The 18,000-nt window shown below is 41.3% G+C and overlaps 1 protein-coding gene across 1 annotated transcript in view; it reads left to right on the top strand.

The window, feature by feature from the left end:
• GLI3 (GLI family zinc finger 3) overlaps positions 1-18,000 on the top strand; it is a 279,810-nt gene that overhangs the window by 243,300 nt on the left and 18,510 nt on the right. The window lies entirely within an intron of this gene.

Raw genomic sequence — 18,000 nt, 5'->3', positions numbered from 1 at the left:
TAAACCCAGCTAGAATGCATAGCAGAAGGTATCATTTGAGGGATTTTGATGTTCAGGAGAATTAGGACACACACAACGTCCAGCCAGAACACCAGTTCTTTCCTTCTTTATTTTTAAATTTCTGTTCCTTGGACACTTTTTTCTTTTGCTCATCAAATCATATGACCACAAAGAGCAATAGTGGGTCTGATACTCTGTATTCTGGAATGATCATTGGCGTCTGCCAGAATTGTCAATAGCGTTCACTTTAATAAAATGTGAACATTGCAGAACTCCTAGGTCCCAGCCATGCCTAGTGTAAAAATGTCAGCCTGCAAAGCTGGTAAAGTCCAGCCACCACTAGTGACTTTTAAGGGTGTTGTAAAATTCTTTCCATAAATAATGTTAAATAAGAAGAAAAAAAAAGCTGAACTTCTCAAAATGTCAGATTTCTTTATCAACCTTCCAACCAATCAGGGATGCCATTCCTTCCTGGGAGATGGTACCATAGGCTTACATTATATCATGTATGGAAACGTCTGGGGGAAAAACTCAATTCCCATTAAAAAATATATCTTATATAGCCCTGAAACGAAAACAGTGAACGCCCACACCACTCACAGCTGAGATTACGGGAGTGTCTCTCCCAGCAGCTTTCCCATATGAAGAAATAAAAATCCCAGTTCTTCTGCCCATTGTTTTATGGCCACATGGACTTGCACAGGAAATCAAGGAGGAATTGTAAAACACTGCATTCACAGAGCTCAGTTTCACTTTACCACACTTGCCACATACAGATGCATCAAATCAAATCAGAACAAGATGTGATCTTACTGAGAAAGAATCCTTATAATATCACGTTACCTCCCCCTGGAAATTCCCCCGAGCATGCGTAAAATCCAGAAGACCTTAAGTTGAATATTGAAGAGAGCCTTTAAGGCTGAAAAGCAAGCTGCATTTACCTTTCTTGTATCATATTATATATACATATTACAATTATGTCAGCGATTAAAAGCATTGTCATGCTGCATTATGAACTGTTTTTATGTTTAGGATTAGATAATTCTTCCCCCATACCCCCTCAGATTCCTTTTATGTCCTAAGGGCAAATCCTTTCTCTTGGGTCAGGAATGTAATAAGGTAGGTTTTCCTCTCTCTGGGATATTGTGTCTGTCTCACTGTGTTTAAATTGATTCAGAAAGCTCTTCAGAGCAAAATACAGTATTTTCTTTGTATATGAGCCAGCAGTTGACTAACCCTTGGGGAATTCTCTGTGTTGAGCATTTTAAAGGTACAGGTTGGGTGTGTTTGAACTGCTGATGTTCAGTGAAGACCACTGGGAAAGTGGATTGGCCGTGGCTCTGAGAGAGGCCTTTTCTCTAATGTGGACTCGAGGATAAAAAAAATCCTTGTTCCAACAAATGATTTTTAAATGGTGAAATAATTTAGGAAAATTAGCCAGCTCATTTTAATAAGAAAGGATCAAGACTGAAATAAAGACGGAATTATAGTTTATATAAATGTATGAACATATAGTTTAAAGGCATTTAGCCACCAAAAATAAATTTTCTAAAAATAGCAATATTCTCTCCATCCACTGTATGAAGTGTTAACACATCCCTCTTGAGAGTTGAACCACAGGCCCTGGGATCAAAACAGAGCAAATTTACCATTTACACTGAAAGGGAATTTCACTTAGATTTGATATCTCCTTCCAGACCACCAGTTAGCAGAGGTCGGACCCATTGCCAATCAAGGATAACTAATTTAACCCTTGTAATGTTGGTTACTGGTTTTGATAGTGCCCCATAGTCCAGGATCTTGGAATATGTTCCAAGTATAATCAGAGTATCCGCAGTACACTGTGTGTGTTTGTGTCTGCAGGTCTGCATGGATGCTTTTGGTTTTCTCCCTCCCTTCTTGCCTTTCTTCTTTCTTTTCTTCCTCTCGTTTATTTTAATGGGTACACAGCACCCCTTCTCTTCTGTGCATTTTCTGTAGCATTTAATTAAAAGGCATTTGGGAAATGTTCTCTTCTGTCGAACCCTTTGACTCTTTCTCACACATGAGCAAACTTTTTTGACCTTGAAGTTACCACTTTTTTCCTCAGCTACATCTGCACAGTGGGTAGAAAGTTTAGCCCTGAATTCTGTTCTTACCTATGCTGCAAACTCGTGGTGCACTATTAGGTAAGCTTCTGAACCCCTCTGAACATCAGGAAAACCCTCCTGTGGGAGCTGAGTTGAGAGGAGGAGGAGGCAACCAAGTAGAAAGACATCAGACAAGCAGGCCAGGCAGAGGAGTTGGCATGAGCCAAAGCCCAGTGTCTGCAGCCTACACACCAGGTTCTTGCAAACAGATGAGAGAAGATAAACCAGGAAGGAGCATAATGCAAGCAGCCATGTTCCCACATCTACGACAGATGGATTCACATCCATGATGGGTGGCAAGGACCTTAATATCTACAGCCTGGGACCAGGGGACCCATCTTGACTTTTTGCTAAACAACCTATGCTCTTGATACTTGTATTACAATTGTGTTACCTGACAAATGAAATATACAGGTATCATTTTGCATGTACTTTAGATAAAATAACTAACAGGACACTTTTACTTTAAATATCCAGGTGACAAAATTTGGCCAAACATTGAGTTTCAGTTAACTTCAGTCTGGTTTATTTTGCAAGCACATTCATTATTTATTCCCCAGAGAGTGCTGAAATTCATAAACTTTTAACCAGTTGCTCTGGTATAATCACAGTAAATTAATATTCTGTTCATATGCAATGTGGAGATCATTATGATAGCCACGTATATGTCGCAGGCATGTGCCTGAAGTGTCAAATGAAAGATTGTAAAGACTTGAATGATTATGCAATATATACCGGCCCAATATTCCCAAGAAAATCTGCTTATAAAAATAAGTTTTATGGAATCAAAGTCCCAAATTAAAAACATATTTTGAAGAATAAATTAATACTTCTTGAGAAATGAAATTCTTACTTTGATGGGGAGGTAAAAGACAAAGCAAGAAAACAAAATTGCAGAAATGGCTCAAATTCAAGAAAAGTCACCCTCCCCCAGGAGTGATTTCACCATGTAAAGAATGGTGCTTAGCATAAGGCAGGCTTTCTTCCCAGTTCCCCTTTGGAAGGACCACAGAATTTTGCATACACACACCCTTATTTATTTATTTTAAACTGCCAAGTTTAAACCTGTGTTTCTAGGTAAAGTGCCTTCTTTATTTCTCCAAAGAAAACTCTGTAGGACCAATCTTACTTCCCTTTCCTGACTCTTCAAACACGTTAGTCATGGTAGGGGGCAAAATTTCCATTCAATTAATGAGATTTCCACAAGCAGATTAAGGAGGAAATATGCTCTTTAGTTGTCTGTTCATTAACAGCACTGCATTGGGAAGAAATCTCTGTGCAAACTCTCCACAAAAACAATAGCTAGGGGCCCAAATTCCAGTGAGATAGAGTGTAGCTTAATCTTGTCAAGGATAACTTTTTTTTTTTCCTCCTTCATCTGATGCTTTAATGAATTATTTCAAGAGAAACCTGCGATAAAGCATCAGATTATTTTTTTCTACAGCCAGTGGAACATAACATTGAAAGTTAGGGTTGCCATTTAAATGCCAGAATCCTTACCCCACAGTTAATGTCAACATTGTCATGGTGGGCAAAAATAAATTTTAAAGTTCTTTTCATTTATAACAAACAGGAACCAACTAAGATAACTCAGAATTATGTCATGACTAACTCAGAACCCCAGTCTAAAATTGTCATCTGAAAGGAGGCCCTCCTTGGTGGACCCTACAGGCATCTGTGATGCTGAGGTTTATCAGATTGTGGGGAATACAGCAATCACAGGAAATTGCTTCCGTTTCCTGTGGCTTCTGATTCTCAAAGCACAGATCTAAGGCAGGCAGCTGATTGGGAGTATACTGAGGCCTGGGACCGCATTGGCTCCAAAGCTTGTTGTTTTCAATAACACATTTCTAATAACACATTCCTCCAGCAAGTATTTACTGAGTTCCTACTACAGGCTGGGCATTGTTCCAGGCACTTGGAACATATCATTGAACAAAACTGATAAAAATCCCTGACTGTGTGGAATTCACATTCTAGTGGGCGGAGCATACAATAAATATTAAACAATGTCAGTCAGTAAATTATAGTGTGCTGGAAGTGATAAGGGCCACGGGAAAAAAGGGAGAGCAGCAGGGTAGGGCGTGGAGAGTTCAAGGACTGGGAGGTTGGACAGTAAGTGGGGTCATCAGGACCAGGATCGAGTGGGGCAATGAGTCTCTGTAAGGAGGTGGCATTTGAAGAAGGACTGCAGGAGGTCAAGTTATCCTGGCTTAGTGACCCCATCCTAGACGTGACCACATGTCTCCAGCTATGGATCTCTACGTTGCCAGCCTCTGGAGGGCATTTTCCTCTAAGGCCCTGGCTCTGCTTTGTCTCCCTCGTTCCAGGGGTGGTCAGGTGTGCCTCCAGGTCAATGTGGTCCTCAGGTTTCCTCTCACGCCACCTTTTTTCTTGCAGGACAGTTTGTCCACATCCAGCTCACTTCTGGTGACCACTCATCTGCATTCTGAGGTGAGGTCACAGTCTCACTTTTGCAGCAAGCCTCCTCGATGAAAGGCTGTTGCACAGAACTGAATTTGGCTGGCAGCATGGGAGAGACAAAAAGTTCAAAACAACAAACAGCTTAAAACTCAAGTGCTATATTGATTTCTGTTTGCAACTCCTTAGCCCCTTACAGCACAGGAATTTCAAATGAACCAGTTTTCCTGCATAAGCCCACACTCCAACATATTGCTAGACATTTTCTGTCTTTCCTGTTCCATCCCCCCAAATTTACTGGAGCTGGCAAGCTACCACTGGCAAAGAACTTAAATTAACACTTCCTTACCTTAATTTCTTCTGTTGCAGTCCTCCAAAGACACCCCACATGATGCCATTTTCTATGTCCTTTGTTCTCTCCTCTAGTTTCTTTTTTTGTTTCCCTATCTCTTAAAACACTGATCTCCTCATTGTTTTCAGTTTCTTCCTTTTTCATCCTCTATACAATCTCCATTGGTCAGGGGTTTTCAAATTGGGCTTTGTGAAATCTTTAAAATACTGTGTAGGTGTTTTTTAGTTTACCAAAGATAACATGGGGTGAGGAAGGGGCCCACACTCCTCCATCAGCTGCAGTCTTTCTTAGATTCTCAAATCTTTATGTCCAGGATTATCTTCTCTGTGGACTCTTTCTACCAGAGATGTCCTGGAGGCATCTCCACTGTGATATGTTCCACACAGAAGGGTAATTGTCACCAAATATCTTGGCCCTCCAATGCTGTTATTGTCTCAGATCTTTCAAGCTGGAGACTTCGGTATCACCTATTACTCCTCTCTCTAAGTCATCATCCACAAATTATTCCATAATGTCTTTCACATCTAGCCCCTTACCATTCATCCTCCTGGCTACTGCTCTCGTTCAAGGTCACAGCTCTCTTGGATGATTATAGCAACTCCTAGATGGGTTCATTGCCCAGTCTTTGCTTAGTGCCTCTGTGATGCTGCTAGAGTTACCTTTTATAAGCACAAATCTGATCTTTGCCCTGCTTAAAACCTGCTGTTGGTTGCCTGGGATCTGGTTGCCTTAGGGCACTCAATACCCCTTGTAATTTTTCCCCAGGCTGCCTCTGCAGCACGCATCCTACAGCCACTCACCAGCATGTGCACGCATACGCATGCATACACACACATATGCACACACACGCACACACATTCGCCAACCCTACCCTTGGCATCATTTTCCAACACATTGTGTTTTTTTTCTTAACACTGGGCCTCTCTATCTCTCTTCCCTTCTTCCTCAATTCACTTTTTCCTGTGTCAGCCTCCCTTTCTTCCTTCTGAGTTCAGCTCAGTTACCCTGTTTATGAAACCTTCCCTTCTTCACTATTTTATTAGTGCCTTTCCCATTGTTTCCCATTCACCTTATTGAGACTCAGGCACAATGCCTATGTCTCATATATGCTTTGCCCATGGCACGCAAATGAATTAATCCCTATAGCCTAATGTCTGGGCCTATGCTCTTTCTCTAAACTCTACCTTCTACTAGCAAGCTAAAGAAAATTGCAATGTAGGTATAGAACATGTAGGTATAGAACATATTGTGTGTATGGAGATTTTGCTTTTATATACTTAGATGTACTGTTAATAAGGGTTTGAGGTGTTAAGAGAAGTACTGCACACCAGGGTGGCTTGTGAATAAGAGTTGATTGAAAAATGAAAAGAGTTGATACTTCTACAGGTTGAAAAGCATGCTGAAGTAGAGGGGCTTGCTTTCCACCTTGGTTTGGTAGGACAAACCTGGAACAGCCCTGGGCAATGGGCCTGCTAGTTTTCTATGATGTGGGGAGCATGAGGGAAGGAAAAGAATCATGCATTCTTCTGAGTAGCTTACTTTTAATTGCCAAGCAAATGCGTCTGTGCATTGAAGGCTAATTTTTAGACAGTATTCGTTTCTGCATTCCTGCAGACAACCTTGGATAAGATCCAATGGACATGTCTTATTCTGTCTTGCCTTTTCAGTGTTTAGCACGGTAACTGTCATATCATAAATAAGCTTTGAGTGAATAGTGAATGAATGAGTCAGCTCAGCAGGGACTGTGGGCAGATTTCCAAATGGATAGTTTTGCCTACTTGCCTGCCTCCTTCCTTTCTTCCAGTAGTTCTTGAGAGGTGCCTGTGCTTCTGTGATCAGCAGTCACCATCCGTCTCTACACACACAGACATACAGACACACACACACACACTTCCCTTAATCTATTTTTAACTGCCAATGGAAAGTTCTAGCACTTACCATGTAAGACCCTACCTTAGCAATATGACGAGCAGAAGGCCTTCGGGGAGAGCCATGACCGTGGATGTAGTTTGGACTGTGGCTGGTACCAGAAACACTTCTCTACCTCCCATCTTCAAAGGATTCCATTAAAACAAATTGTCAACTTTTCTCTCAATATTAAAAATACTTTCTCCAAATCCACTTGAAATCCAAATACATTTTGTGGTATCAGTGACTATTTTAACCTATATTTTAGTGAACAAAATTATATCAGAATTTCTAAACTTGAATGCCAGTTCAAGAGCTAATTGTTCTCATGTTCAGAATCAGACTTCGGTGATGTGGGGGAAGTATGGTTGCTTTCGTAGGGCATTGAGGACAGAGACTGCCCATTCAAAGTTGGATCTCATTTTTCATTTACATTTTTTATTTTGTTCTTAACTTTTGAATTTTCTCAGAATCACGCTGCATGTTCAGATCCTTTACTAGAGTATGCGTGGGCTTCATGCGGATTGCTGAAATCATACAAATTAGGAAGTAAAGGCTAACATTTTATGTACCTCTAGATAATGGTACTCCTAGTAGCTTGATTTTTCCAACAGGAAAACTTTGTGTCTACCTTTGTAATCAGGGAGACTAAAAATTAAATCTTCTCTGTTCTTCTTAGGGATAGTCATCTGTGTGTGTGTGTGTGTGTGTGTGTGTGTAAGCAAGCATTAAGCACCCTAAAATTACCTATTTGTCCTACCTTTCAAAGTTTTAATAGCAAAATAAGCATTATGTTTTCTTTTATTTGAAGACAGGGTCTTGCTCTGTCACCCAGGCTGGAGTACAGTGGCACAATCTCAGCTCGCTACAACCTCTCAGGTAGCTGGGACTACAGGCATGTGCTAATTTTTATTTTTATTTTTTGGTAGAAATGAGGTCTTACTATGTTGCCCAGGCTGGTGTTGAACTCCTGGGATCAAGCAATCCTCCCGCCTCAGCCTCTCAAAGTATTGGAATTACAGGTGTGAGCCACTGCACCCAGCCCAAAATAAGCATTATTTTGACAACAGGTTGAATAGTAAAGTTGCTGTTAATATAGAGAGAAACTATCCATTAACTCTCTTTTCTGAATCTGGCAGAAAACCAAGCCCATAGGTGAGGGAATTTTAATGCTCTGGGATACAGTCTGGCTTCTGAAATCCTTAACTTGGAGATAAATGCAATTGCAATGGATGGTAATGCTTTCTCCATATGCTAGACTTGTTGGAAGGATCCATGCATATGAGTGACGAATTCATTTGATCCTTCGGAGAGGTTGCATTTATAGCCCCTTTCTTAGCTCCTCTGGCCTTTCTCTTTTCCTCATCTAGGAGCCAGTTGTGGAACAGGAAATTGGGATTTAACTGTACCTCCTTTGGGGCTAGAGCTCAAATCAGGAACCTTGGCTCTTACCATGTTTGCTGGATTTGTTCATTGCAGAGATGAAATAGAAGGTGCCTCTTTGGAGAATGGTTTTCCAAATAATTTCGTTCCATGATTACACAGTTAAAATAATTTTGCCTATCTGTGTTTAATAGTCTTTTTTTTTTTTTTTAAATTATCTCTAGAATAGATACTACCGAATCCTTACTTGCTTAACTCTTTGTATCTTTCTTTTTGGTAATTAAGCCCCTAATCAATTTGCTTAAAAGGAATTTACTGGTTTTGTTGTCATTTGAATGAAACAAAGTTGATATTTAAAAGGATACGGTAAAACATCAAATCTGTCCAGTAACTTGTAGAAACGATGTGCACAGGATCTTAGAATGGCTTGCAGACGTCACTTTACATCTCCACGTAAAATCGCGATGGGACTTAAATACAGGCCACTCCAGGAAAGAAACTCTGAGAAGCTCTTTAACAAAAGGCACCTTATTACATGGTAAGAGAAGCCTCTTAAGAGAGAACAGTTACATTTTCGTTTTAGTAAAATAACTTAGAATTCAGAAGACAAAATTTTAAGAGAAGGAATTAGGAGCCTGTCTTAGTCTGTTTCTGTTGCAAAAACAAAATATCTTAACGCTGGGTAATTTATAACTAATAGAACTTGTTTTCTCACTTTCTGGAAGCTGGAAAATCTCAGGTCAAGACATCAGCAGATTCAGTGTCTGGTGAGGGCTCATTCTATGCCTAATACCTGGAGCCTCTGGCTGTGTCCTCACACAGAAAGGGAGAGGGCTCCCTCCAGCCCCTTTGTAAGGTCACTAATCCCATTCATGAGGGCTCCGCCCTCTTGACTTAATCACCTCCTTAAGGCCCCACCTCTTTTTTTTTTTTTTTTTTCTTTTTTTGAGATGGACTTGCCCAGGCTGGAGTGCAATGGTGTGATCTCAGCTCACTGCAACCTCCACCTCCCAGGTTCAAGTGATTCTCCTGCCTCAGCCTCCCGAGTAGCTGGGATTACAGGCACCTGCTACAATGCCCAGCTAATTTTTTGTATTTTTAGTAGAAACAGGGTTTTACCATGTTGGCCAGGCTGGTCTCAAACTCCTAACCTCAGGTGATCCATCTGCCTCGGCCTCCTAAAGTGCTGGGATTACAGGCGTGAGCCACCGTGCCTGGCCAAGGCCCCACCTCTTAATACACCTACACTAGTGATTAAGTTTCAACGTATGGATTTCAGAGGGGGACACATTCAGACCATAGCAGGGCCCTTAAGGCACTTTCAAGAATGAGGATGCTTCATTTTGACCTAAATAATATAAATCACATCAATCAATATTATGAATATTTACCTCTTAGAAACTGTTCTCAAAAACTCACATTTCCTTCAGTTTTTAGGTCACCTTAATAGTAAGTCAGTCCTGTGATTCTATTTATATGAGTTTGAGCCTGCGACATGTGCATTCCTTAGGGTAAGGTGGAGAGTCAGCCAGTTAAATTGTATTACAAATTTTACATTTATATCTAATTATTATATAATCCAAGGTAACAGCAAACCTGAAAAGGTAGAGATTCTGAATTAACAGTGTGTCCATTTTTCATGCATCTTTAGTAAATTTTAGAGTATATCATGGATTAGAAACTATCTGCTTTTTCAAATCATGCACTATTTTGCATACTTGAACTGATGTTAGTGTATGATGTTTTTTGGTTTTGTTGTTAACAACTCTGCACAAAATTTAGGTTTCTCCATCTTTCCAGTCATCTGTACAACTTGGACGATGAGGACACGGGAATACAGAGAAGTTGTCATTTATGTGAGGTTCCCAGGTTGTTAACTGAGGCCAGTATGAAACCCACCGGGAAATATTGTATCACAAAAATATGTTCCACAGCTGGGTGCAGTGGCTCACGCCTGTAATCCCAGTACTTTGAGGCTGAGGCAGGTGGATCACGAGGTCAGGAGCTGGAGACCAGCCTGGCCAATATGGTGAAACCCTGTCTCTACTAAAAATGCAAAAATTAGCTGGGCGTGGTGGCGCATGCCTGTAGTCCCAGTTGCTCTGGAAGCTGAGGCAGGAGAACCTCTTGAACCCAGGAAGTGGAGGTTGCAGTGAGCCGAGATCGTGCCACTGCACTCCAGCCTGGGCAACAGAGCAAGACTCTGTCTCACTCTGTCTCAAAAAAATAAAATATGTTCCACTTTGACTCAACCCATCTGTGTGTGTATGTGTGTGTGTGTGTGTCTGTGTATGTTGTAGCAGAAGTTGTGATTAAGATGCAGTCTTGTGCTTGGTGGGAAAACACTTGCTGGCCCTACCGCAGTCAGTGTGAAGGAGAGGTGTGGCTTTGGGGAAGTCAGATTCCATTCTACCTGGCTGTTCCTTCAACCTTCTCCTTACTCTCCCACAATTTCCTGGTACCAGACTTCATCACCAAGTATACTTTTGTGAGCTTTTCTTTGGAGGTGTGGGGTGGGGGGGGTGGGTAATATCTTTATTGAGGTATAATTTATCTACCATGTAATTCATCCATTTAAAATACACAACAATTCGTATGTTTTGATATATTCTCAAAGCTGTGCAACCAATACCACAATGAATTTTAGAACATTTCCCTTACCCTACAAAGAAACCCCATACCCTTTTGCTGTCATCCCCAATTTATCCATTCACCCACATTTTTTGTATATAGATTTACCTATTCTGGACACTCATATAAATGGAATCATGTAGTATTTATCTCTTTTTTTGACTGGCTTCTTTCATTTAGCATGCTGTCAAAAGTTCAACCATGTTGTCACATGTGTATGTATTTCATTCCTTTTTATAGACTTTTGTTTTTAAATGTGAAATTATAGTGTTCTGCTGCAGTGAAATCTAGTCCAGCTTTTCTTGGGGGTTCTGGGGAGGTGATGGGGTGGGGTGGGGACCACATCCAAATCTAACATTATAAAGCTCTTTGTTAATATAAAACATTTACCTTGTTAAAGAACTTTGCCTTTCTTACACATAAGAAAAAATAATTTTGTTACACATTTGTACCTAAAAGCAGGATTCAAATAACAGCTGGGAAGAATCCATTTGTTTATTCAGTTTTAACCAAAAAGCATATTTTTTATTTCATCCTAATTCTTAATATTCACAAATCAGAAATAAGAAATTGCCTTATTTTTATAAAGAGAATGCTGGTTTGTACCCAAAGTCTTGAGTCCTCTGGGTATTTTCCGGTATAATTTTATAGTTATGTCAGAAACTGAAAGATGCCTTGATATTTTTATTAACCAGTTTGAATTGAAACGGGCATTTTGTGAAGTCTCAGGGAGATCCCTCCCACAGCAGGCTATTTCAGGTTTTTAAATAATCTGTTAGGAAGGAAGATTGATGGGTGCCACCAAAACAATTTAAATTATTTTATTTATCTAAAATTAAAGTGCATATTGAGATATAAGGCCTATTTCAGTCCTGATAGTCTGTGATTCATGTTTCTTTCTGTGTCTGCCTAGTGAATCCTTTAGGAATCCAATTACAAGGTATCCCCAATATAATCCACATCATGACAGTTGCTAAACTTTCAAAAATGTTGTATTTATCAAGTAATACACAAAACTGGAAGGTATAGACCTTATTTCAGGTAGAAAGGTTTGAGAGATTCTTGTGGAAAGTTTTCTTTTAGGCAAAGCATTTCAGTCTTTCCCACAAATCAGTTTTAATGTAAATTATATTTAATAAGATTCTAAATTATTTTCCCATTTTTTTTTCTTTTCAGAAATATTTCTGGACTACTACCTAAAGAGTAATAGGCTTATAACATAAAGTCAAGAAACACTGAAAATTGAGCTTACTTGAAATTGTTTACTTCTTTATATCCCATCTTATGTCAAAGTAGAAGGCTGTCTTAATATCTTTTCCCAGCAAATCCCATAGAAGTTTCAAATTATTGAATCCTGTTCAGTATATTAATTAACTCAAGCCGCATTTATGAGCTAACCTGGTAGAGTAACATAAAAAGATTTTGAAACTATCAAACATTTCCAGTTTGACGTTCTGACAAGACAGTGCTTAAGTTTTATTTTCTGCCTTTTAAAAATACAATCACCACAACAAATGGTGGCCTCTTAATGGTTCAAGAGAGAGAAATGTAGCAAAGGCATGAATTAGAAATACAACTGGGGGTGGAGCAAGTGTGCCCAGCCTTCCACCAGTGACTCACCAGTGAACCCCGTGAACTGCCAGCGGAAATGCTGCTCCATTTTCTTAGATGTTTATATATGGAACACACTGCTTTTTAAGCCCTTATTCTATTTTCTATGAAGGCCATAACACCACCTGTGTGTGCACATGGGTATTTGTGTGTATGTGAGAGAGATCATATATATTTGAAAACTGTGACCATATGTTTTGCTTTTACATGTAGCTTGTGCTGTGATGAACTTGGCAACGTACTTTGTAGAAACCCTTTTAAATTGGTAAAGCAGTTCTGTGGAATTTGAGAAACATTAGATACTGACAGAAAGACTGGCATGAAACATACATGCACAGGGAAGCTGTCTGGAAATTGGTGAGGGTTGAGCCTGAAGCTTTCCATTTCCCCCCTCCACTGTTTTTAGCGGTGCTTAAAGGTAATATTTTTATTACAACCGTGGAATTCACCTTCTTGATGTTAAGAAACTGGCTGATGTAAAGAGTGGACAGACTTTTGAGGCAGCCAGGTGTATATCTATGGATTAGTGATTCCCTCGGGCAGGGTTTGAATGGGGATGTGCAGATCTTGCACACACACATTTGAGCCATGTGGTAGCATTCTGAAGAAGTCACTTAGAAGGGAGGACACTTATCGATCCAGAGAACTGTGTTTCTGAGTGGGAATTGGTGGAGAGGAGACTGAAGGAAAGCAGAAGTGTACTTCCCAGCCTCATGAGCTGCGTGAATGGCGGCTTTATTTGGAGAGCTGCGAGCCGTGGACTGCATGCATGCTTTCATCTGGAGGGTTAGGAGCAGACCGAGGGAAAACTGCCTGCTCTGAGCTAATAGTGAAATAACAAAGTGAGAAGAAAGGACCCTGATTAGCTCAGTGAAGTCCATTGTGGCATCTATTTTGCTGCTAGTGAAAGAAAAGCTTCACTTTCGCGTTTCTTCCTGTAGCTCTCCAAGCCTCCTTGGTGGACATCCAGGGCTCAGCTTCCCAAAGAAACTCCCTTAAAAGAAAGAAGCACCTGCTGCCTCCGTGATTGCTAAACAGGCTTATGATTTCTCCCACCATTCTGTGGGCTCCCAGAGCCCCAAAGGAGTGGAAGAAATACTGTCTTGGCTCATTTTGCTCCCATTCAATGACAGTTAAAAAAACATCACTTTGTTGGTTTGCTATGGGCTCATGAGGTGTTCACTTCCTCAGTCACCAGTTCCCTAAGGCTAATGCTTGCAGCCCCAATTGGAAAACTGAAGACACGGACCCATTGGGAAGCTCAGTGTCGGGACTTGGCTTTTCTGGGGAAATTGCCTGGTCCTCATGTCCTGGCCCTGTTTATTCAGACAGGGAGAGTTCAGAGTGGCCGCGCCGAGAGAGTTGGCATGCCACATTGTAATTTACACCATCTATCTCTTTCTGACTCTCGGGCCTCTGGCAAATTGCATGTCTATGTGTTGGATTAGTTTGGAATTTAATCATGCATTATTTTCCCTCCAATTAAATTATTTATATATTTGATTAACATTTTCACTGCTGTGAAGTCAAATTTTCAATGAAACCACAAATAAACTCGTGCCCATTGAATTTCAGGCCAGCTTCATACAGGGTCAGTTCATCCACTGAATGTTAAGAATTCATTGCCTATCACTTTTCTTATCTACCTTGGATTTTGGTGAGAAAAAGAATTTTTTTTTTACTTAGTCCTAGGAATATGATGCGAACAGTGAAGTTTGGCCTAATGTATGGCCCTCCCTTCCTTGGGGTACCTTTTATAGCACAGGATCCTGATTTTCAGTCCTTCCTACTGCCTTTTCTGTTCTCTGGCACTAGAACATACCTCCTTCTAATTTTGCATTCTCAGGCTTGAGGGCTCACCTGTTAGATGTTAGTATGAGAAGGAAACAGAGCTCATCCAGTTTGGGGGTTAGCAGTCAGTGGCCCATAGGCCAAATCCTGCTGCTTATTTCTGTGCGGTCTATGAGCTAAGAATGGTTTTTATACTCTTTAAAAGTTGAAAAAAAGGTCAAATAATATTTTATGACACATGAAAGTTTTCCACATCCAGAAATGAACAGATAACCCATTCATTTAAATGTTGTCTGTGGCTGCTTACAGCGCCGTAAAGTCTCTAAAATATTTACTATCTAGCTTTTACAGAAAATGTTTGCCAACACCTGATCTAATTCATTACTCTAATTTTACAGATGAGAAAAGTAAGGTCCAAATAGGTGAATTGGTCTATCAAAGGTACACAAGTCATCAGAAATTGGTCTGGAATGCATCCTCCACTGCCCTCCAGCACTTTGCCTACCGTGATATAGGCCCTCAGATGAACACTTGCTGCAGAGGGCAATGTATTATTATTATTTTTTTTTTTTTGAGACAAGGTTTTGCTCTCCCAGGCTGGAGTGCAGTAGTGTAGTCCTGGCTCACTACCACCTTAACCTTCTGGACTCAAGTGACCCTCCTGCCTCAGCCTCCCAAGTGGCTGAGACTACAAGCCCATGCCACCACACCCTGATTTTTTTTTTTTTTTAGAGATGGGGTCTGTGTATGTTGCCCAGGCTGGTCTTGGAGCTCTTGGCCTCAAGTGATCCTCCTGACTCAGCCTCCCAAAATATTGGGATTACAGGTGGGAGCCACCATGCCTGGCCCAATGCAGATTTTTAAAGGAAAGTAAATATTTAGAACACATGCACATGTGAAATCTGTGAGTTCTTAGAATTTTAATTTTCACTTGAAATCTAGTGCTAGGAAATATGTTAAGCTTAAAATACATTTGAACTACTTAAACAGGCAGCAAGATGACTCCCTTTTTCCTTATAGCAATTGATTACATCCTCTGTGCAGCATTTAGGTAGTAAAGAAGAGGAAGATTGACTTGGTTCCCCACCCTCCTAGGTGTAGAATTTCATTTAAAGAAAAATAACTGTGGTCTCAATGCAAGTTTGAACCTAAGAGCAGTTCCAGAAAATTGCAAAAATATATTAGTTGGGACTCAGGTCTAAGGGAGTGGGAAGGGAACATTCCCAAGATGCTAACCTTACTGAAAATGAGGTTGCTTTAAGGGCCCAGCATAAGTTCCCCTCACCCCTCCCCACATGGAGAAAACACCAGGGTGTTCATGCTTGCTGACTGGCGTGGGATTTCCCACCACTCAAATTTCCACACATTGTCTCAGTAGCAAAGGTAGAAGAAGCTGGGCGCGGTGTAAATACAAAATGATTAGGATTTTTCCAGGCACTGCCCTTCTCCGCTGGTTGCCGGTTCTCCCTTCTCTGCTCAGTGCTGGAGTCCCTCAACACCATTGTAGGCAGAGTCTACACCTTCCCAGTCACTTAGGATTATTAAAGTGTCCAATTTAAACCTCCAATGTCAGGTCCAATCCAGAGCCTTCCCTTCCCTGTCAGCAGTGAGGCACAGGCGTCAAGGGAACTGGCAGGCTGTTTGCCCTCCCTTTGCCACCTCATCTAAAGGAGCCGGGGCATGGGAGGGCCTCCAGGAGATGGCTTCCCTTTCTTTCTAGGGTCCAGCTCCTCCATTGTGTTGGATGAGACAGGAAAGGAAGAGATGAGAGTCTCTTTCTTTGCTGGCCACTGTTGGCACCTCCCTCTTAGCCACCCCTGCTTCCTTGAGTAGCACCAGGTTTCCCTGATGCCCTCCTCCTCAGGGGCAGACATGCAAGCCTGGCTTTTCTCTGGGGTGTATGTGAGTTTTTATGCAGGGATATTTCCCACATACTCACTGCTGGAGACGTTACTGAGCACACAGCATTTTAGGTGAGCCCTGGCAAGCTAGCCCAAGCTTACCTACCCCACGGATGTCCACTTGACCCACAGAAAACTCATGCCTTCTCGCCATGCCAAGCAGTGGCAATCTCTCCCTGGCCAGTTCTCTGCTGCCATGCGTGGCCCTCACCCTGTTCCTCAAAGGCGCTAGGCTCTGTTCTTTTGCAGGTACTTGGGTGTCATCGGTCTGCTCTAGTGTCCCATTCTCCCACCCCATCCTTCCCTGCACACCTGGTGTGTCTACTCATCCTTCAGGTCCTGCTCTAAATGCTACTTCATTGGAGAAGCGGACCCTGATTCCTGATGCTGCACACTGACTTAGGATCCCATTACATGTTTTTATAACACCCTGTTATTTCCCTTCATAATGCCTATCACAACCATAATTGTATAGTAATTCAAGCCATGACCGGTTTCCCTCTGATAGACTTAATTCCTTGGGGACAAGAATCGTTTCTGTCACGTTCCCCAGCACAGTGCCTGGTGTGAGTGGCACCCAGCACATCCTCATAAAAGCATGAGAGAGAACAGGGAACTACTAAGACATGGATCCAGCCTTAAGCAGTTGGCTCAGCACAAATTGTAATTCAGTTTCCCAATTTTAACTTTTCCCTTCTTCCTCCTGTGTTCCTTCCTTATTCTTCCCATTCCTTCTGTCTCCCTCACTCTCTGCTTGCTTTCCTTGCTTCCTTCCTCCCTCCCTCCCTTTTTTGCTTCCCTTTCATGTGCATTAATCCAAGGATCCAAGCTTTATTTCCAATGACTTGGAAAATTAAACCAAGAGCAACTGTTATGGAGTGGTTTTGTGTGATCACTTATTTTATTCCCGTTTGAGAATCCATAGAACTCCTCTGTAAGATGTGAGCTTGGTTTCCAACGCTGGGCTTCAGCACACATTTGGGAAAGCCGTGGTCTTGTGTATGGGCCACAAAGATGTACTAGAAGCAGACGTGTGCAGATTGAACATTGTCCCCTGTCCAGAATATCTGTTCTCTTCCTATACCTGTGTGCATCATCATAACTTTTAAGAAACACTGACATGGAGCCTGGTTGGCTTTTCATAGGAAACCCACATCTGTTTACCGTGGGGTTGCTCCCCCACCACTGTGTCATTTTGGAGCTTCTGATGGGACGCTGGCTGTCTCCTCATGTGCTGCGTTGTACCATTGACTCTCTGCTGTTCATCAGATTTTTCTGGGAGTTCCTCCAAGGAGAGGAGATAGAGAACAACAATTTCTTTTCTCTGTCCTCACCCAGTTTTAAACTCCAGAAACAGCACAGAAAACTTCATTTTTTGTAAAACTTTTTTTTTCCCTAAAGCGGTAGGCCATCTAGTGGAGTAACTGGGAAAGGCCCATTCTGAGGGCAGAACTTCACTTTCAGACCCACAGCAACCACCGCTTTAGGAGCCCTGGACTCAGCAGGAAAGTAATGAGAGGTTGTGTCACTACCACGCGAGGCATGGAGCCAAAGGGAGCTTTCTCTTATTGAACGAAGTTTTTTGGTGATGTATTTCTATGTATACTTGAGAAAGTGGTCCCACAAGCCTTAAATTAAGGCAAATAAAATGCAGAATCACCAGAAAATAAAGACCAACAGCATCAATCTAGAATACAAATGTCTTCAGTAGTCTATAGGTGGGCATTGAAATAGTATGCTCAACCTGTTGAAATTGACCTAAATTTGATTCAAATTAAGAAGCTTCTCTTCCTTTCGTGCTGCAATAGGTTTCTAATGGTTCCCAATTAGAATTAATCCAAGAAATTTAATGATTCTAAAACCTTGAATTGGT

The sequence above is a fragment of the Trachypithecus francoisi genome, unplaced genomic scaffold (genome assembly GCF_009764315.1).
Source record: "Trachypithecus francoisi isolate TF-2019V2 unplaced genomic scaffold, Tfra_2.0 Lachesis_group4, whole genome shotgun sequence".
Classification (NCBI taxonomy): Eukaryota; Metazoa; Chordata; class Mammalia; order Primates; family Cercopithecidae; genus Trachypithecus; species Trachypithecus francoisi.
This window is presented reverse-complemented; position numbering and strand designations above follow the sequence as displayed.